Genomic DNA, 22,584 nt, shown 5'->3' with positions numbered 1-22,584 from the left:
TCCCATTTCCCTCAGTCACTGCATCCCATTTTCATCACTCACTGTTCCCCGTATCTCACACACGCTGCATTCAATTTCCCACACTCACTGCATCCCATTTCCCACAGTCACAGCATCTCCTTTCCCACAGTCTCTGGATCGCATTTCACTCAGTGATTGCATCCTACTTCCCAAAAATACTGAATCCCTTTTCCCTCAGTCACTGCATCTCATTTCACTCAGTCCCTGCATCTCATAACCCTCAGTCACTGCATCCCATTCAACTCAGTGATGCATCACATTTCACTCAGTGACTGCAACACATTTCACTCAGTGACTGCATCTCATTTCACTCAGTCCCTGCATCTCATATCCCTCAGTCACTGCATCCCATTCAACTCAGTGGTGCATCACATTTCACTCAGTGACTACAACAGATTTCACTCAGTGACTGCAGCCCATTTCTCTCAGTCACTGCAGCCCATTTCTCTCAGTCACTGCAGCCCATTTCAATCAGTAATGCATCCCATTTCACTCAGTGACTGCATCCCATTTCCCGCAGACACTGCATCCCATTTCACTCAGTCACTGCATCCCATTTGAAGCAGTCACTGCATCCCATTTCACGCAGTCACTGCATCGCATTTCACGCAGTCACTGCATCGCATTTCACGCAGTCACTGCATCCCATTTCACTCAGTCACTGCATCACATTTCACTCAGTCACTGCATCACATTTCACTCAGTCACTGCATCCCAGTTCACTCAGTCACTGCATCTCCTTCACCACAGTCACAGCATCCCATTTCCATCAGTCACTGGTTCCCGTATCACACAGACGCTGCATTCAATTTCCGACACTCGCTGTATCCCATTTCCCATAGACTCAGCAACTCCTTTCCCACAGTCTCTGCATCTCATTTCAATCAGTGATTGCATCCTACTTCCCAAAAATACTGCATCCCATTTCGCTCGGTCACTGCATCTCATTTCACTCGGTCACTGCATCCCATTTCCCTTGGTCACTGCATCTCATTTCCGTCAGTTACTGCATCATATTTCCATCAAACAATGCATCTCATTTCACTCAGTCACTGCAGCTCATGTCACTCTGTCACTGCATCCAATTTCCATCAGTCAGTGCATCTCATTTCACTCATTCACTGCATCGCATTTCACTCAGTCACTGCATTGCATTTCACTCAGTCACTGCATTGCATTTCACTCAGTCACTGCATCACATTTCACTCAGTCACTTCATCCCATTTCAATCAGTCACTGAATCCCATTTCACTCAGTCACTGCATCCCATTTCACTCAGTGATGCATCCCATTTGAAGCAGTCACTGCATCCCACTTCACGCAGTCACTGCACCGCATTTCACGCAGTCACTGCACCGCATTTCACGCAGACACTGCATCCCATTTCACTCAATCACTGCATCTCCTTCACCATAGTCACTGCATCCCATTTTCAACACTCACTGTTCCCCGTATCTCACACACGCTGCATTCAATTTCCCACACTCACTGCATCCCATTTCCCACAGTCACAGCATCTCCTTTCCCACAGTCTCTGGATCGCATTTCACTCAGTGATTGCATCCTACTTCCCAAAAATACTGAATCCCTTTTCCCTCAGTCACTGCATCTCATTTCACTCAGTCCCTGCATCTCATATCCCTCAGTCACTGCATCCCATTCCACTCAGTGATGCATCACATTTCACTCAGTGACTGCAACACATTTCACTCAGTGACTGCATCTCATTTCACTCAGTCCCTGCATCTCATATCCATCAGTCACTGCATCCCATTCAACTCAGTGATGCATCACATTTCAGTCAGTGACTACAACAGATTTCACTCAGTGACTGCAGCCCATTTCTCTCAATCACTGCAGCCCATTTCTCTCAGTCACTGCAGCCCATTTCTCTCAGTCACTGCAGCCCATTTCAATCAGTAATGCATCCCATTTCACTCAGTGACTGCAACACATTTCACTCAGTGACTGCATCCCATTTCACTCAGTGACTGCAACACATTTCACTCAGTCACTGCAGCCCATTTCACTCAGTCACTGCAGCCCATTTCACTCAGGCACTGCATCCCATTTCACTCAGGCACTGCATCCCATTTCACTCAGTCACTGCATCCCATTTGAAGCAGTCACTGCATCCCATTTCACGCAGTCACTGCATCGCATTTCACGCAGTCACTGCATCGCATTTCACGCAGTCACTGCATCGCATTTCACGCAGTCACTGCATCCCATTTCACTCAGTCACTGCATCACATTTCACTCAGTCACTGCATCGTATTTCACTCAATCACGGCATCTCCTTCACCACAGTCACTGCATCCCATTTCCATCAGTCACTGGTGCCCGTATCTCACAGACGCTGCATTCAATTTCCCACACTCACTGCATCCCATTTCCCATAGACACAGCATCTCCTTTCCCTCATTCTCTGCATCTCATTTCAATCAGTGATTGCATCCTACTTCCCACAAATACTGCATCCCATTTCCCTCAGTCACTGCATCTCATTTCAATCGGTCACTGCAACCCATTTACAACAGTCTCTGCATCCGATTTCCCTCAGTCACTGCATCCCACTTCCCTCAGTCAGTGCATCCCATGTCCCTCACTCACTGCATCCCATGTCCCTCACTCACTGCATCCCATTTCACTAAGACAGTGCGTCTCATTTCTCTCAGCCACTGTATCCCATTTCCCTCAGTCACTGTACCCCAAGCCCGTTCGGGCACTGAATCCCTATTAACTCAGTCACTCCTTCCCAGGACCTCAGCCACTGCATCCCATGTCCCACAGTAACTGCATCGCAATTCCATCAGGCACTGCAGCTCATGTCACTCTGTCACTGCATTCAATTTCCATCAGTCACTGCATCTCATTTCACTCATTAACTGCATCCCATCTCACTCAGACACTGCATCCCATCTCACTCAGACACTGCATCCCATCTCACACAGCCACTGCATCCCATTTCACACAGCCACTGCATCCCATTTCACTCAATGCTTCACTTTACACTCAGTCAGAGCATCCCATTACCATCCGTCACCGCGTCCCATTTCCTCATCACTGCATCTCCTTTCCACAGTCACTGCATCCCATTTCACTCAGTCACTGCATCCCATTTCACTCAGTAACTGCATCTCCTTTCCATCAGTCACTGCGTCCCATTTCACTCAGTCACTGCGTCCCATTTTCCATAGTCACTGCATCCCAATTACCAGTCACTGCATCCCCTTTCCCTCAGTCACTGCATCACATTTCCCTCAGTCACTGCATCCCATTGTCCTCAGTCACTGCATCCCATTGTCCTCAGTCACTGCATCCCATTGTCCTCATTCACTGCATCCGATTCCCCTCATTCACTGCATCCCATTTCACTCAGTCACTGCATCCCATTACCCTCAGTCACTGCATCCCATTACCTACAGTCGCAGGATCCCATTTCCAACAGACACTGCATCCCATTTCCGTCAGTCACTGCATACCATTTCCATCAGTCACTGCATCCCAGTTCACTCAGTCTCGGCATCTCATTTCCCTCTGTTACTGCATCCCATTTCCCTCAGTCACTGCTTCCCATTTCCCTCAGTCTCTGCATCCCATTTCCTCAGTCACTGCATCTCCTTTCCACAGTCACGGCAATCCCATTTCACTCAGTCACTGCATCCGACGTCCCTCATTCACTGCATCCCACGTCCCTCAGTCACTGCATCCCATTTCAGTCAGTCACTGCATCCCATTTCACTCAGTCACTGCATCACATTTCCCTCAGTCACTGCATCACATTTCACTCAGTCACTGCATCCCATTTCACTCAGTCACTGCATCACATTTCCCTCAGCCACTGCATCCCATTTCACTCAGAGACTGCATCCCATTTCACTCAGTCACTGCACCACATTTCACTCAGACACTTCATCCCATTTCCCTAAGTCACTGCATCCCATTTCACTCAGTGATGCATCCCATTTCACTCAGAGACTGCATCCCATTACACTCAGTGATGCATCCCATTTCACTCAGTGATGCATCCCATTTCACTCAGTCACTACATCCCATTTCCCGCAGACACTGCATCCCATTTCACTCAGTCACTGCATCCCATTTCACTCAGTGATGCATCCCATTTGAAGCAGTCACTGCATCCGATTTCACGCAGTCACTGCATCCCATTTCACGCAGTCACTGCATCCCATTTCACGCAGTCACTGCACTGCATTTCACGCAGACACTGCATCCCATTTCACTCTGTCACTGCATCCCATTTCACTCAATCACTGCATCTCCTTCACCATAGTCACTGCATCCCATTTTCATCACTCACTGTTCCCCGTATCTCACACACGCTGCATTCAATTTCCCACACTCACTGCATCCCATTTCCCACAGTCACAGCATCTCCTTTCCCACAGTCTCTGGATCGCATTTCACTCAGTGATTGCATCCTACTTCCCAAAAATACTGAATCCCTTTTCCCTCAGTCACTGCATCTCATTTCACTCAGTCCCTGCATCTCATATCCCTCAGTCACTGCATCCCATTCCACTCAGTGATGCATCACATTTCACTCAGTGACAGCAACACATTTCACTCAGTGACTGCATCTCATTTCACTCAGTCCCTGCATCTCATATCCCTCAGTCACTGCATCCCATTCAACTCAGTGATGCATCACATTTCACTCAGTGACTACAACAGATTTCACTCAGTCACTGCAGCCCATTTCTCTCAGTCACTGCAGCCCATTTCTCTCAGTCACTGCAGCCCATTTCAATCAGCAATGCATCCCATTTCACTCAGTGACTGCAACACATTTCACTCAGTCAAAGCATCCCAATTCCCTCAGTCAAAGCGTCCCATTTCCCTCAGTCACTGCATCCCATTTCACTCAGTCGCAGCATCTCATATCCCTCAGTCACTGCATCCCATTCCACTCAGTGATGCATCACATTTCACTCAGTGACGGCAACACATTTCACTCAGTGACTGCATCTCATTTCACTCAGTCCCTGCATCTCATATCCCTCAGTCACTGCAGCCCATTCAACTCAGTGATGCATCACATTTCAGTCAGTGACTACAACAGATTTCACTCAGTCACTGCAGCCCATTTCTCTCAGTCACTGCAGCCCATTTCAATCAGTAATGCATCCCATTTCACTCAGTGACTGCAACACATTTCACTCAGTGATTGCATCCCATTTCACTCAGTGACTGCATCCCATTTCACTCAGTGACTGCAACACATTTCACTCAGTCACTGCAGCCCATTTCTCTCAGTCACTGCAGCCCATTTCTCTCAGTCACTGCATCCCATTTCACTCAGGCACTGCATCCCATTTCCCTCAGTCAAAGCATCCCAATTCCCTTAGTCAAAGCGTCCCATTTCCCTCAGTCACTGCATCCCATTTCCCTCAGTCGCAGCATCCCATTTCCCACAGACACTGCATTTCCTTTCCTTAAGTCACTGCATCCCATTTCCCTCAGTCACTGCATCTCATTTCACTCGGTCACTGCATCTCATGTCCCTCAGTCACTGCATCCCATTTGACTCAGTCACTGCATCACATTTCACTCAGACACTGCATCACATTTCACACAGTCACTGCATCCCATTTCACTCAGTCACTGCATCACCTTCACCATAGTCACTGCATTCCATTTCCATCAGTCACTGTTTCCCGTATCTCACAGGCGCTGCATTCAATTTCCCACACTCACTGCATCCCATTTCCCATAGTCAGAGCATCTCCTTTCCTTCAGTCTCTGCATCGCATTTCACTCAGTCAGTGCTTCCCATGTCACTCAGTCACTGCATCCCATGTCACTCAGTCACTGCATCCCATTTCACTCAGTCACTGCATCCCATTTCCCTCAGTCACTGCATCTCATTTCACTAAGGCACTGTATCCCATCTCCCTCACTCACTGCACCGCAAGTCCGCTCGGGCACTGCATCCCCATGTACTCAGTCACTCATTCCCACTACCTCAGTCACTGCATCCCATTTCCCTCAGGTACTGCATCACATTTCCATCAGACACTGCAGCTCATGTCACTCTGTCACTGCATCCCATTTCCCTCAGTCACTGCATCCCATTTCACTCAGTCACTGCATCACATTTCCCTCAGCCACTGCATCCCATTTCACTCAGTGACTGCATCACAGTTCACTCAGTGACTGCATCACAGTTCACCCAGTGACTGCATCACAGTTCACCCAGTGACTGCATCACAGTACACTCAGTGAGTGATTCATATTTCACTCAGTGACGGAATCACATTTCACTCAGTGACTGAATCACATGTCACTGAGTCACTGCATCCCATTTCACACAGTCACTGCATCCCATTTCCCATCGTCACAGCATCTCCTTTCCCACAGTCTCTGCATCTCATTTCAATCAGTGATTGCATCCTACTTCCCAAAAATAGTGCATCCCATTTCGCTCAGTCACTGCATCTCATTTCACTCGGTCACTGCATCCCATTTCCCTCAGTCACTGCATCACATTTCACTCAATCACTGCATCCCATGTCCCACATTCACTGCATCCCATTTCCATCAGTCACTGTTTCCCGTATCTCTCAGACGCTGTATTCAATTTCCCACACTCACTGCATCCCATTCCCCTCAGTCACTGCATCCCATTACCCTGAGTCACAGTATGCCATTTCCCACAGTCACTGCATCCCATGTCCCTCAGTCACTGCATCCCATGTCCCTCAGTCACTGCATCCCATGTCACTCAGTCACTGCATCCCATTGTCCTCAATCACTGCATCCCATTGCCCTCAGTCACTGCATCCCATTGCCCTCAGTCACTGCATCCCATTGCCCTCAGTCACTGCATCCCATTGCCCTCAGTCACTGCATCCCATTGTCCTCAGTCACTGCATCCCATTGTCCACCCTAAGGAAGACAAACCCACGTAACATATCTAGTGACTTAAAACATACTCTATTGTTGCCCAAAGTGGAGAGCTGGATGAACACAGCAGGTCAAGCAGCATCAGAGAAGCAAGAAAGCTGATGTTTCGGAACGAGACCCTACTTCAGAAAATTGGCGCTGGAGAATCTGAGACAACAAGGTGTAGAGCCGGATGATACTGCTTGGCCTGCTGTGTTCATCCAGCTTTACACCTTCTTATCTCAGATTCTCCAGCATCTGCAGTTCCTACTACCTCTATTGTTGCCCTTTCACTTTCCTGAACTAATATGAGCCAGTAGTTTTGTTTAGGCTCGTGTAATCTTACGCTTATTGGCCTGTACAAAATCCTGAATTAATTTTGATCGACTGACGGGAGGAGAGATGAATTTTTTAGAAATTTTTGTTTTCGACCAATTTGCAGAGGGCATCGTGGGCGATTGAAGGACAGTGTTATTATCCTCCAGGTCTGCGGACTGCATCGTTACCAACTTGCTCATTTGCATATACATACAATATTCATTATGTACCAATGAAACATAATAAACCAATACTACGTACTAAAAACAACGCTCACATATCAATGGAAATTTAAATATTTATCATAGAGTTTGAAGAATTGAATTCAATGATACAAAGCAAAAACCAGTGAAGATGAGTGCAGTTGGTCAGCACTTTTGCCACTAAGTGGAGGTTGGCAGTTTGAGGCCACCCAGGAACAAGCAAGCTCTGTCTAACTCCAAGGGCAGCACGGTGGCTCAGTGGTTAGCACTGCTGACTCACAGCGCCAGGGACCCAGGTTCGATCCCACCGTTGGACGATTTTCTGTGCGGAGTTTGTACATTCTGCCCATGCCTGCATGGGTTCCTGCTGGGTGCTCTGGTTTCCTCCCACAGTCCAAAGATGTGCAGGCTCGGTGTATGGGCCATGCCAAACTTGCCCATTGTGTTTAGGGATGTGTAGATTAGGTGTGTTAGTCATGGGAAACGTACGGTTACTGAGGAAAGGGTCGGGGGATGAGTCAGGGTGAGATGCTCTTTGGAGCGTGGCCGTGGACTTCTTGGGTCAAAAGGGGCTTGTTTCCACACCGTAGGGATTCTATGATATGGAAGTATCTTTTGAAGTGGACATTCATGGGTATGCTGTAACAGAGACCTTGAAATACTGCACAACAAATATTTGGAACTAGACTGTCAATTCAGACAGAGCATCAAAAAAGGTCATGGAAGTTGTCACCGATATAAAGCAGGAGTGATGAAAATCCAGCAGGAAATGGTGTCAAAAGGCACAGTATCTTTTATTCATCTCCAGTTATTTTGTCCAAGGCACTGGATGCTGGCAGGATTGAAACATTTAAGAAATGCTTCACAAATCACATATAAGGACCTGCACATCTTTGAACAATGGGAGGAAACTGCAGCACCTGGCAGAAGCCCCTCGCAGACGCGGGGAGGACGTGTCAATTCCACACAGATAGTTACCCAAGACTGGAATCTCAATTGGCTCCCCAGTGCATGAGCAGCTCTAACCAGTGAGCAACTACCTTGCCCAGAAGGGGTTTTATAAGCGCATACATTATTTCCATTAAGACAGATCCAATCCTCTATGTCCAATCAAAATAACATATTGTAGATATCATGACAACAATCATAAATGATTTTGAATAAGTAAATCAAAAAACTTGAAATAGTTTCCAAGCCGAAATACTAGATATGGTGCAGTTAAGATGAATAGCGCAACAACAAAAAGGCCATATTTTATGTGACGATCGGTAACACTTGAAAACTTGCAACAATTCGTCGCCAGTAGTGCTCTGAAGTGGCTTGATGGTGCACTCCTTCAGACACTGGAATGAAACTCCAAAGATCACAAATTCTCCTTCAATACCGTGTTGTAACAGTGACTGCATCAACCTGCGTTTATGGGCCTGACTGGAAACCCACACAACATGCATAAACAAAAAAATAATCTAAGGTGACAGGAGAAAAAAATGTATGTATGCAACGTCTTTGAAAAGCAATTATTTGTCGCGGCTGCAAGCCCATAAGGAATCTCGTTTCGCAGATTATATTCATTTGCACTGCAGGTCATGCCAGTCAGAATCAGTTTTCGTTTCATGACAGACAACTAAAATGTCCATTACAATGAACGTTGGTTGATCAGAAGATTTTAAGTAAGGACTATGTCTTGTGTGAGCTGACGGCATTAGGGGATGGAGAAGGTACATGCACTGCTGGCATCTTGACACCATTGAATGAGCAAGCGTGGACGCAAAGGTTGTAACAGGTAACAATTGTACAGGCAATATCTTTTGAGCTCCTTCCCAGCAGGCCTGTAATACTCTAAAGCTGTGCCAGACCCTCACTTCCTCCACCTTACGTACGCTGCCTTTTCTTTTTGACAAGAAGCACCTCTGTACCCGTCATCCAAGGCTCCTTAATCTTACCCCTTCTTATCTGTCTCAGAGGAACAAATTTATACCTCACTCGCAACAACTGCTCCTTGAACAGCCTCCACATGTCTGCTGCGCCCTTTCTGTGGAACAATTGCTCCCAATCTGTACTTCCCAACTCCTGTCTGATAGCATCATAGTTTCCTTGACCCCAGTGAAATATCTTCCCCTGGTAACTGCTCCTTTCACTTTCCATGGCTATGGTAAATGTGAGGCTCTTGCGGTCACTGTCGCCAAAGTGTTCTCCCACCACGAGATCTGACACCTGTCCTGGCTCATCGCCGAGCACCAAATCCAAAATGGCCTCCCGCCTCGTCGGCCTGTCCACATACTGAGTCAGGAAACCCTCCTGAACACACCTGACAAAAACGGCTCCATCCAAACCATCTGCACTAAGGAGGTTTCAATCTATATTGGGAAAGTTGAAGTCACCCATAACAACAACCCTGATACGTTTGCACTTTTCAACAATCTGCCGGCCAATGAGTTCTTCAATCTCCCAACCGCTATTTGGGGTCCGTAGAAAACCCCCAGTGAAGTGACTGCTGCCTTGCTGTTCCGAACGTCCACCCACACTGGCTCAGTCGACAAACCTTCCTTGGCAACCTCAGCCCATACCACCACAGTAGACAAGTCCTCAAAGGTTCTTTCAGCCGCCGTTATACTGTCCTTGACCAACAAAGTCACACCTCCCCCTCTTTTACCACCTTCCCAGACCTTAATCAAAGATCTAAACACGAGAACCTGCAACATCCATTCCTGACCCTCCTCTATCCATGCCTCCGAAATGTCCACAACATCAAAGTCCCAGGTACCTATCCAAGCTGCAACCTCACCTACATTATTCCGGATACTCCCGGCATTAAAGTCGTCACACTTCAATCCAGCTTGCTGTCTGCCAGCACACTCCTGTGACAGTGAGGTCCTGACCATGTCCTCCCTACGCTCATCCTCCTGTGTACTGGGACTACACCTCAGTTTCCCATCCCCCTTCTGAGCTAGTTTAAATCCAACCGAATGGCACTAGCCAATTTCCCACCCAGGATATTCGTGCCCCTCTCATTCAAGTGGAGACCGTCCTGTTTGTACAGGTCCCACCTTCCCCAGAACGAGCCCCAATTGTCCATGTACCTGAAGCCCTCCCACCTGCACCATCCCTGCAGCCACGTCTTCAGCTGAAATCTCTCCCTGTTCTTTGCCTCGCTATCACGTGGTACGGGTGACAAACCAGAGATGACCACTCTGCTTGTTCTAGCTCTCGGCTTCCACCCTAGCTCCCTCAAATCCTGCCTGACATCCCTATCCCTCTTTCTACCTATGCCGTTGGTGCCTATGTATATCACGACTTGGGGCTGGTCAGCCTCTCCCCTCAGGACCCTAAACACACGATCCGAGACATCACAGACCCTGGCACCTGGTCGGCAACACACCAATCGTGAATCTCTTTCGTTCCCGGCAAATCTTCTATCAGTCCCTCTAACTATTGAGTCCCCAATGACTATCACTCTCTTCCTATCCCCGCTCCCCTTCTGTGCAAGAGGGACAGACTCTGTGCCAGAGACCTGCTCCCTACTGCATACCCCTGCAAAGTCGTCCCCGGAACAGTATCCAAAATGGTATAGTTGTTTTTCAGGGGAGCTACCGCAGGGGATTTCAGGGGAACGACCACAGGGGAAGGTTAGTCAAGCTACACCGGGTAAACGTGCATTTTTGGCTGAAGAAACATGTGTTTCAATGTGAGCTAATGGAAGAAGCCATGGAGTCAAAGCTAAACATTTCGACAATAAGACAACCATTCTTAAAAGCAGCATACAGCGTGAAAAAGAAATGAGCTGCTTTAATATCCACTTAAAATTTATGTGGAATATCAGATGGAATTTTCTTATTGACTCCATTGTGCAATCATGTCGAGCTAAAAATGTTAACTGCATTAATTAATACTAACCAGAAACGGACTTTGTTGTAAATGGTTTGACGGTTTTCTGTATCTGGAACATCCCTTTTCCTTCTCCAACGAAGATCGTACCAACCTATGGTACCAAACTGTGAGTCAAACGGATGGGACACGTAATCTTTAAATTTCTCATCAAAACAGTCGAATCATATGGTTCTGTGCAATAAAAGAGAAAGAATAAACATGTTTCCAACAATTTTGCTGATGTTTATGAACAGAATGCTCAAATTCAAAAAGTTTGGGCTGGCATGTCTGCTTCCTCCAGCCTGTTTAAACTGTTCCATTCAATGTGAAATTTGTCATAAGTTTTAGCACACAGGTCTATGTGATCTGCGCCACCACCTTCTATTAGTCATACATGCTTTCCCCCTCTTCCTGTAATACATTCCTTGAAGTGTTCAATGAGATTTTGATTTTCAATCTTATCGGCATATTCTTTTGATTCTCAAGCATCAATGAATCTGATGTTGCCGCCATTCCATGCAGTGCACAGCACGTCAAACAGGAGTCTTGCTCTTGCCATGAGCACTGAGGTAGTATGGGGTCACAACTGTCTCATAGTTCAGAATGAAATTCTACATATAGGGCTGTGAAGAGTCATGCAGTTAATTTTATTTGATATGCTATTTCTTTTCTTCACAAATATGCTGGATTTAAAGTGATCTTCACCCTCATTTAAAATGAATTCAATATCCAACCATCTGTAAAACTAGCATATCCAAATTTTAATTTGAGTTCAGTGTTACACAAATATATGACTTTTTTTCAAATTATTTTCGAGTCAACATTAACATTTCATTCCCTGACAACGGGTGAACTTACTTTTAAACTCCAATTTTCCTTCGGTATTAATGGAGAGGTGAGCCTTTTTGCAAGCACCGAAAGGCTGGACCAGTTTATGCTAAAACTTACGGAACTGTAAGTTTCACAAATATGTTCCTATAAAACACTAATTCCTATTGAAGCAGTATGAAGCTAAATTCATTCAACTGGACAGCAAAAACGGTCAAGATTTTAAAAGCAAGCAACTATTTTGAAGTCACTCTTCGAACTAAATTCCATCTTGGTGTCTGAGAGTCCATAGGTTCCTCACTCTCAACGAACCATTCAACTGTCATGCAATTACTGAAACACACAGACAAAAAACATCAATGTTAACAGTCACTCAGATTTTGAGAGTGATTTGGAATTCGTACTCAATACCCGCTGGGGAAAATCTGTTCCAATCTGGATAGTACTCACTTATCACCATCCCACCTACCTTCCCTACCACCTCCTCCCCCTCAAAACTATTTGTTTCTGAGCTCCCTTCCACCCTCCATTTCTCAGGAAGGGTCCTGACCCAAAACCTCAACTTTCCTCAGCCTCTGATGCTGCCTGCCCTGCTGTGTTCCTCCAGCTCCACAATGTGTTATCTCAGACACCAACATTGGCAGTTCTTACTATCTGGATAACTCATTCTCACCTTGTCACAAGTGATTTATCCTCATTATCTTTTCAGATGACGCATGTACATGTATATACATAAATATACATATTGCACTTTTATGCCTGAACCACTAACCGAGAGGATATTTTAAAAGAGTCTCTTCATATCTGCATGAAAGAGAAATCATCAAGGTCATAACTTTCATTTTAGGAATAAGTCGAACATTCAAAGTACTCACAGTCAGTGTCCCATTTCCTTGACCAGTCAATTTGATGTGAATCTTTCTTCCAAGTGGAAACTATAACAGCAATTATATTTGAGAGTCAAACACTTCATTGCATCACCAAGATTTCCTTGTCTGTTTGAAGCATAAGATAATGAAATAATCATGGACAGATTGGCCAACAGTGTAATTTAATGTGTGTTATGGCAACTCAAAATCACAACCATTGAAGTGATCTTTAAAAAGCTACTGTCATACAACAGAGCACTTTTTGAGATGCAGTGATGAACATACTTCCTGAGATGCAAATAATTTATGCCAAATTAATTCCAAAGAATACCTTTACAATTAAAAAGAAGCTAAAAATCTCTTTACATTGCGAAGCTTGTCAGATTGCTATTAGTCAATGGAAATCGTTCAGAACAATTATTTATTCCCAGATGAAAAGGAGGTGTATACATTTCATGACAACAAAATGTGAGGCTGGATGAACACAGCAGGCCAAGCAGCATCTCAGGAGCACTTTTGTGCTCCTGAGATGCTGCTTGGCCTGCTGTGTTCATCCAGCCTCACATTTTGTTGTCTTGGATTCTCCAGCATCTGCAGTTCCCATCATCTCGTATACATTTCATTTCCACATCTTATCCAAGAGAGAAAAAAAAAAACACCTTCATGAATGCATTGTCAAACAAGAAGACTCACAAAAAAAGTCATTTGGCCCATTGAATATTCCTCCATCATTCGGTGAGATCATGGTTGATCTCATTACATGTATCATGACACAGCATTTCCACCAAACCCTCCTTATAGCTAATACATTCCGATTCAAGTAACATCCCGGTAAATCTCTGTTTCTGGGCCATGCCTTGTCTTTCTAAATATTTTTTCAGTCATCTACAAATTTAGCCACAGCACATGCACCGCTTTCCTCCAAGTCATTAATAAACAAGCACAAGAGCTTTGGATCCTTCAGCGCGTTCCTTCATTTGGTTCCTTCATTTCTTACTGACAAGCCAACCCTGGCATCTCTGTCCATTTGTATCGGAGATAATGGGAACTGCAGATGCTTCAGAATCCAAGATAACAAAGTGTGGATCTGGATGAACACAGCAGGATGAACACACAGAAGTAGAAGGGTCTCGGCACAAAACGTCAGCTTTTACGCTCCTGAGATGCTGCTTGGCCTGCTGTGCTCATCCAGCTCCACACTTTGTTATCTCTGTTCATTTGCCTGTTCTTTCTATCGGACATGAATCATTGGCTATTTCGTTCCCAACACTTATCCCCTAACAACCACCTCTCTGTGATACCCAGAGTGATGTATCTGTCAATTTCAATCTGCACCACAAACTCATTCACTTTGTTTCATACACTCCCTGCAATTCAATACAAGATCTTCAGTCTGGCATTTACAGCCACCCTTCTTATCTGCTGCAGCTGAAGTGAGACTCCTGACCATTTCCAAACTTTTTGTCCTATTACTTGCTCTGGAAACTTTGCTGAGCACTTACCAGCTTCTAACTTTTTCCACAATTTTCCATGCAACTGAGCTCACCCGCTCCACACTTTTTATTTTAACGCCCTAGCCCCAGACCTCGCTCTGTATTTTGCGAGGATACTTGTCCCAATATGATTCTCGTCGAGCCTATAACACCAGAACGACTCCCTCCTTCCCCATACCGATGCCAATGTCCCATGAATTCAAACACATTTCTGCCATGCCAGCATTTGAACAATGTACATCTATAATTATGTTCACACCGTGCCAAATTGCTCAGATAATAATCCAGAGATTATTACCATTCTGGTTCTGCTTTCTCACCTCAGCACCTCGGTGCTCATAATCCCTCAGGAGAACCTCTTTCCTCTTTCTTCCATATCAATGGTACCTGTGTGGACCACGATAGCTGGATTTCTACTCCTCCCACTTCAAGTTCCTTTGTAGCCGAGATGGAATCTCCTGAACCTGGGCACCAGGCAGGCAACACTACTTTCGAGACTCTCGATCCTGGTCACAACGAACAGTGTTCATTCCCCTAACTATACTACCTCTGATTATAACTACATTTCACTTTTTATTCCCTCTTCAATGTCCCCCTGTACCACAGTGCTACAGTCAGTTTACTCATCTTCCCTATACCCTGCACTCTCATCCACACAGGAAGAAAGAATCTCAAACCTGTTAGATAAGATCAAAGGCCAAGGTTCCTTCTGCACTACATCCTGAAACCTTCCACCTGCCCTGTTCTTTGTCATTGGCCACTGACCAAGTTTCAGCTAGTTAATCTAAGGTGTGTGACTGCCTCCTGAAGCACAGCATTCCCCAGTAACTGTCCCCCACATGATTTGTTGATTGGTAAAAACTGAGATTCCAGTTCATCAACCCTAAGCTGGAGTATGGGGCCTGACCACTCGCCCGTCATGTAGGTACAAATCATCATCTGGCCTGGCATCTCCATTTCAATTACTTCGCTCTTAATTTGATTTGAAAACATTCTGGTCTTTTAGTTTGTAGCCTGGAAATATTTCTCCGATTTACTTTCAATCTGAAAACTACCGATGATAGATTCTTAAACCAGTAGCGATCACCAACCAATGAACCTGGTTCACCCTCTCGGTCCCTGATTCTGGCTTCAATTCACCCTGTCTCAAAAAAAATGCTTACGAACTATCAGGCAAAAAAAGCAAGCAAATGGCACCTCTTACCCTCTGCACTGACTTACCGGATTGCCACCAAGTTCCCCAAAATATATATTCACTAGGTGCATTTCACTCGAGATGTGATCTCTCCTTCCAGAACGTGCAAAGTATACTGATCCATAGCAATATACTACCTTCAAAACCTCAGCTCTTAGCTTATTACTTTTGAGTACATTCTCAATGCTTTCTCCAAGTCCAAACACAACACATTTACTGGTTTTCCTCTATTAATTCTCCTCCCAAAACTTCCTCCAAAAACCCAAACAAATTAGCCAGACATAATTTCTCTTTCATCAGGCTATGGTGATTCTGTTTGATTAGATTCTGATTTTCCAAATGTTCTGCTACTATTTTCTTCATAGTTGATTGCCACATATTTCCAACAATAGATGTTCGGCTGGTTCGGTTGTAGTTATCTTCTTTTTGCCTCTCTCCTTTTTAAACAGGGATGTCACATCAGCAGTTTTCCAGCCCTCAGATGCTTCTCTGGAATCTAAACCTTTTTGGGAAATTACAGTCAAAGCAGACACCGACTCTGAAGCTCATTGTTTAGAATCTTAGAAAGTAAACCATCACGGCAAAGAGTCCAATCTGCTTTCACTCCATTAGATTGTCTACTGCTACTTTTCTCATGGTAGTGATGGTGTGGTCGTGATGTGTTTAATTCCTCCCTGTGTTCTTTAGTAATAAGGGGATCCTTGAAGTATCTTCCACTGTAAAGACTACCCTTTTCTCATTATCACTGATAATGGGAACTGCAGATGCTGGAGAATCCAAGATAACAAAGTGTGAAGCTGGATGAACACAGCAGGCCAAGCAGCATCTCAGGAGCACAAAAGCTGACGTTTCAGGCCTCGACCCTTTTCTCATTATCATTGTTTCTTGATTTAAAAATTAACCTGGCCGTTACAGCCTAGCATATGATTAATGGCATTACCTCTAAAACCTTCTTGGCGAAAGTGTTCAATAAATTGCTGCAACCTGAAAGAAGTAATTCTTCCCTGAATTAATGGGCAACCAATTTGAAAATGTGGCCTCTGGTCGTAAAATCTTTCACAAATGGGAGTAATCTCTACGGATATACACTATCAAGCCTCTTTAGAATCTTAAATGTTGAAAAAATAAGATTGTTTTCAATCTTAAAAACGCCAATGAACGTCGTCCCTGCCTGCCCAACTTTCCTAAGCATAGCAATCCCCTCCGCCATTTCCGAAATCAACCCAGTCAACATGAGGTGTACGGCCTCCGCAGCATTCGCTCTGTGGCTGTACATGACTTGTCAGTTACCATCTTGCTGCTACAACTCTACTTCTATTAACGATGCAGTCCTCTGTCCATCCGAACATACTACCGTTGAACACACGGGCTCTTTTCCTTCGAGACACCTTACGAGCTGTACCTTATCAAATGCTTTGTTGAAATCTCAATGTACGACATCAACTGGTGGTCCTTCATCAGTAATGTTTGTTTCCTTCTCAAAGCACTGTAGCAAGTTTGTCAAGTATTATTTCCCCGTTATGAAAGGGTGTTCACTCTGTAGGATGTTATAGCACACTCAGTACCCTGTTATTTCATCTTTCATTGCCGGCATGAACATCTACCCAGGTTGACCTAAATTGGCAATACTTGCTTACTATTTTGTCCAAGTATCTTTGTAATAATGGTGTTATGTTCACCATCTTTCAATCCTCTGCGAATTTTCCACAATCTAAGGATTCTTGGAACATTATCATCAGTGCCTCCATTGTATCTGTCGCTGCGCTGTTCAACATGAGAGGATACAACTCATCACACACCTTGGATATTTTCTCTACTGATTGGAGTCATGTTTGGAATTCTGTGCAGTGACATTCACTTTTAACAGTTTGCTAAATACTACCAGGAACAGAAATTGTCATCCAGCTGCAACTAAACTAAAGCTTTCAGCACAGAAGGAAGTGTTTCAATTCATTATGAACCCAATAACTCCTGAAAAGGGCAATACAATTTGCCTCAGTCCATAAATGTTCTTCCTCCAACATGCTGAGATGCATCATCTGTATTTCTTCAAATTTACCACAGATTCTGTTTCAATCATCCTTTCAGCAATACGCATGACAACAATTCGGCATTCTTAGTCCCCCTGTAGCCTCCGTTGCACATGTGCATTGTTAGATGATTATTTATTTGCGTGCCTGCTTTTTTGCTCGAATGGATAAAGGTAAATTTCTGTTCTTTTGTCATCAGAGCTATTGCCTCCTCACTCTCATCTTCCTTGTTTTATCCTGTGCTGGAATATTTAATTTGTTGACATATCTGAAATATGTTGTTGAATGGATCGGGTTTTGTAACATTGCATTCCCCATAGACCACCTACCGATGCTGTTGCTTGTTCTCACAGTTATTATCTTGCAGAGTGGAAAATGCAGTTTGAAAGCAATGGAACATTATCGATGAAGAAGTTGATGCATAAATTGCTGCGATCTTCCAAACTACAAACTCACCTTCAATTCTTTCTCGGTCAGAGCATTATGCCGGCGCAAATGAATCGTGTTCTCAATGGGACTTCCAAAACCATGGAATTGAATTTTCATGTTGATTTCTTCTTCCCTCTTCAGAAATGCAAAGTAGTATCGTGATGAAGCTTCCAAGGCGATGATTGTGTCCTTCAATGAACGGAAAAGTGACTTTTAGATTCACGGAAATATTTCACTACTTCTATAGACATGAAAGGCAAACATTCTCCCTGCATATGACCCAGTCTCATTTTATCGTATCTTTCTGATTTTACATGCCACGGGATAATCATTGCAGTGTAACAGAAATGTTGATCATGGAAATTTATCACTGTTTTCATAAATAATGGCAAATTTTCAACATCTTGCAATTGTATGAAGGCTCAGTCTCATCACACCTCGCCTGCTGCACAAAGACATTCTTACACTGCTTTCAATGTTAGGGCTGAAACAAAACACAATCATGACACAAATGCATCAACACACCACTTTCAACAGGATCTGATATCCTTGCCAGGCACTGGAGGGGTTGCGGAGACTGGTGAGTGGATAAAGTCATTCCTCTGTTCAAGCAGGAAAACATGGACTTTCCAGGAAACTACAGACTGGTGAGTGTCTCATGTCTCAAAAGTATGGGCTAATAAGGGACAGCCAGCATGGTATTATGCAAGGCAGGTTATGTCTTACCAAGTCAGTTGAAGTTTTCACGGAGGTGACAAGGGTGATCAATTCGGATCGAACAGTTGATAACATATACATGGATTTTACGAAGGTTTTCAATAAGGTCCCTCATGGTATGCTCATCCAGAAGATTAAGATCCATGAGATCCATGGTGACTTGGCCTGCCCATATAAGGCAGACGGTAGCGGTGGAAGGCTGACAAAGATAACACAGTATAGGGCTGGAGGAACACAGCAGGCCAGGCAGCATCAACAATGTCAGCTTTCCTGTTCCTCTGATGCTGCCTGACCTGCTGCGTTCCTCCACCTCCACACTTGGTTAACTCTGATTCCAGCATCTGCAGTTCTTGCCGTCTCAGTGGTGGAAAGCTGTTTTTCTGGCTGCAGCTCAGTGACGAGTGGTGTTCCGCATCGATGTGATTTCTGCTGTTTGTGATATGTGTAAATGACTTGGTTGCAAATGCAGATGGGGGATCACTAAGTTTGCAGATGATATAAGGACCAGTGGACTTGTGGACAGCATGGAAGGTTGTCAAAGGACACAGCAAGATACAGACCAATTGCAAACACGAGCGGAGAAATGGCCGATGGAATTTAATCTGGGCAGGCATGAGATGTTGCATTTTAGGAGACCAAGTGTTAAGGAAAGGGATACACAGTTAATGGCAGGACCCCAAACAGCAGTGATGTCCAGAGGGATCTTGGGGTCCTAGACCATAACTCCCTGACAGTAGCCACACAAGTAGATAGGGTGGTCAAGAAGGCATATCGCATGCTTGCCTTTATTCATCGGGGAACTCAGTGCAAGAGTCAGGATGTCACATTGCAGCTTTACAAGACTTTGGTGAGACCACACAGAGTATTGCATTCAATTCTGGCCACCACATTACACTAAGGACGTGCAGGCTTTGGACAGGGTGCAGAAGAGATTTACCAGCATGCTGACTGGAATAGAGGGTATGAACGAGAGGGAGAAGCTGGAAAAACTCTTCATTTTCTCTGGAGCAGTAGAAGCTGAGGGCAGGCTTGATAGAAGTCTATAAAATTAGGAGATACATAAATACAGCTAACGGTCAGAAAATTTCTCCCCCGGAGTTGAAGTGTCCACTATTAGGGGGCATGCATTTAAGCTGAGAGGGGGGAAGTTCAAAAGAGATGTGAGGGGCAAATATTTCACACTGAGCATGTTAAAAGTGTGGAATACAGTGCCCGGGGTGGTAGTGGATGCAGATACGATGAAAGCATTTAAAAGGGACTTTTAGTTAAGTGCGCGAAGAGGTAAGGAATGGAGGACTATGGATCAAGGACAGGCAGAAGGGATTATTTCATTTGTTGTCATGTTTGGCCCAACATGGTGGGCCAAAGGGCACATTCCTGTTGCTGTCGTGTTCCAAGTTTTATGCTCACTTGTATCATGATTACAAAAAGTAGGATTGGGAAGAATTTTTGAGAAGCGTTTGTGAACATTATTTCATGTAAGGACAAACGGGATAAGGATCAGGTGACACAGCACAAACAGATTTTGGAGCCCATGATGAATCATAGGGACCTCACAAGCACCAATGATCAGAGGGATCTCAGGATCTTGATGTGCATGCCTGTTGATCCCCCAATGTAATGGACCAGGTCGTTGAAGTGGTTTGGAAGGCACATTGGATACTTGTCTTTATTAGACTTAATATTAAGTGATAGAGTTTCAGAATAGGCAGGGTACGTACAAAATGTTGGTTAGGCCCAACAGTGAAGTCAACGGTGAGAAAATACAGTGAGACTTGGACAACGATCAGGCTTGGCCTGATAAAGGTTAAGTTACATTTGCGCCACACAAGTGCTAAGCAGCAATCAGCTCCAACAAGAGAGAATATGACCACATCAAAAAAATTCCATGTCCTTACCCTCACATCATCCTCACATTTATTTTTTTTTTAAACGTGCAAGTGCTATCCAAGCCATGCAAGGCTATGGGCCAGGTGTTGGAAATGAGGTTAGAACAATTCAGTGCTTGTCCTTGACTGTCACAGAATCCGTGAGCTGAAGAATGTATTTCTCCTGTATTGTAGACGACTCAGGTGCTTGGCTATCCACGAAACCAAGGTTAACACTGATCTAAAACTAAACTGGGTCAGTTATACAATCAGCAGTAGCCAGGTCCATGGTACAAACCACCCTGCTGTGGGACAGGGTCAGGCAAATCCAAGTGAGCGAACGTGGTTGGAGACTCATTCGTTGGGGGCATAGATTCTGTAGCCACATTTGAGACACCAGGGCTGCGTGTTGCATCCCTGCTGCCAAGGTCAAGGGCATCTCTGATTGGGTGCCAGAAATTCTTAAGGGGGAGGGTGAGCAGCCAGAGGCCACTGTGCACGTTGGTACCAATGACATAGGCAGAAAGAGGGATGACATCCTGCGGACTGTGTACAAGGAGTTAGCAAAGAGGCTGAAAGGCAGGACCGAGAGGGTAATAATTTATGGGTTACCACGAGTGCCACATGTGAGTGAGTTAAGTCAGAGAAAGATAGGTGAGATGAAAATGCATGGTTAAGGAGCTGGCACAGGGGGCTGAATTTCCGGTTCATGGATAATTGGGACCATTTCTGAGCAAGGGGTGACCTGTGTAAGAGCGATGGGAGGCAAGACGCTGTGAGCGGGTCAGGGCTGCGGAGGCCGGTCCCTGTGAGCGGGTCAGGGCTGCGGGGGCCGGTCCCTGTGAGCGGGTCAGGGATGCGGGGGGCGGTCCCTGTGAGCGGGTCAGGGCTGCGGGGGCAGGTCCCTGTGAGCGGGTCAGGGCTGCGGGGGCCGGTCCCTGTGAGCGGGTCAGGGCTGCGGGGGCCGGTCCATGTGAGCGCGACAGGGCTGCGGGGGGCAAGTCGCTGAGAGCGGGTCAGGGCTGCGGGGGGCAAGTCGCTGTGAGCGGGTAAGGCCTGCGGGGGGCAAGTCGCTGAGAGCGGGTCAGGGCTGCGGGGGGCAAGTCGCTGAGAGTGGGTCAGGGCTGCGGGGGGCAAGTCGCTGTGAGCGGGTAAGGCCTGCGGGGGGCAAGTCGCTGTGAGCGGGTAAGGGCTGCGGGGGGCAAGTCGCTGTGAGCGGGTATGGGCTGCGGGGGGCAAATCCCTGTCAGCACGACAGGGCTGCGGGGGCCAGTCCCTGTGAGCGGGTCGGGCTGCGGCGGCCAGTCCCTGTGAGCGGCTCAGGGCTGCGGGGGCCAGTCCCTGTGAGCGGGACAGGGCTGCGGGGGCCTGTCCCCTGAGCGGGACATGGATGCGGGGGCCAGTCCCTGTGAGCGGGACAGGGCTGCGGGGGCCAGTCCCTGTGAGCGGGACAGGGCTGCGGGGGCCAGTCCCTGTGAGCGGGACAGGGCTGCGGGGGCCAGTCCCTGTGAGCGGGACAGGGCTGCGGGGGCCAGTCCCTGTGAGCGGGACAGGGCTGCGGGGGCCAGTCCCTGTGAGCGGGACAGGGCTGCGGGGGCCAGTCCCTGTGAGCGGGACAGGGCTGCGGGGGCCAGTCCCTGTGAGCGGGACAGGGCTGCGGGGGCCAGTCCCTGTGAGCGGGACAGGGCTGCGGGGGCCAGTCCCTGTGAGCGGGACAGGGCTGCGGGGGCCAGTCCCTGTGAGCGGGACAGGGCTGCGGGGGCCAGTCCCTGTGAGCGGGACAGGGCTGCGGGGGCCAGTCCCTGTGAGCGGGACAGGGCTGCGGGGGCCAGTCCCT

General features: G+C 46.3%; 1 long non-coding RNA gene across 1 annotated transcript in view; it reads right to left on the bottom strand.

Moving 5' to 3' along the window:
* Positions 1-11,351: 11,351 nt before the first annotated feature.
* Positions 11,352-22,584, bottom strand: part of LOC132207798 (uncharacterized) — a 45,665-nt gene continuing 34,432 nt past the window's right edge. Inside the window, exons 2-4 of the long non-coding RNA XR_009443838.1 lie at positions 18,190-18,351; positions 13,022-13,081; positions 11,352-11,510 (exon numbers count right to left, since the gene is read on the bottom strand). This is a non-coding gene — a long non-coding RNA (uncharacterized LOC132207798). The remainder of the gene's footprint in view (positions 11,511-13,021; positions 13,082-18,189; positions 18,352-22,584) is intronic.

Source organism: Stegostoma tigrinum, unplaced genomic scaffold (genome assembly GCF_030684315.1).
Source record: "Stegostoma tigrinum isolate sSteTig4 unplaced genomic scaffold, sSteTig4.hap1 scaffold_159, whole genome shotgun sequence".
NCBI classification, from domain to species: domain Eukaryota; kingdom Metazoa; phylum Chordata; class Chondrichthyes; order Orectolobiformes; family Stegostomatidae; genus Stegostoma; species Stegostoma tigrinum.
The sequence above is the reverse complement of the archived record's forward strand: the minus strand, read 5'-3'. Positions and strand labels throughout refer to the sequence as shown.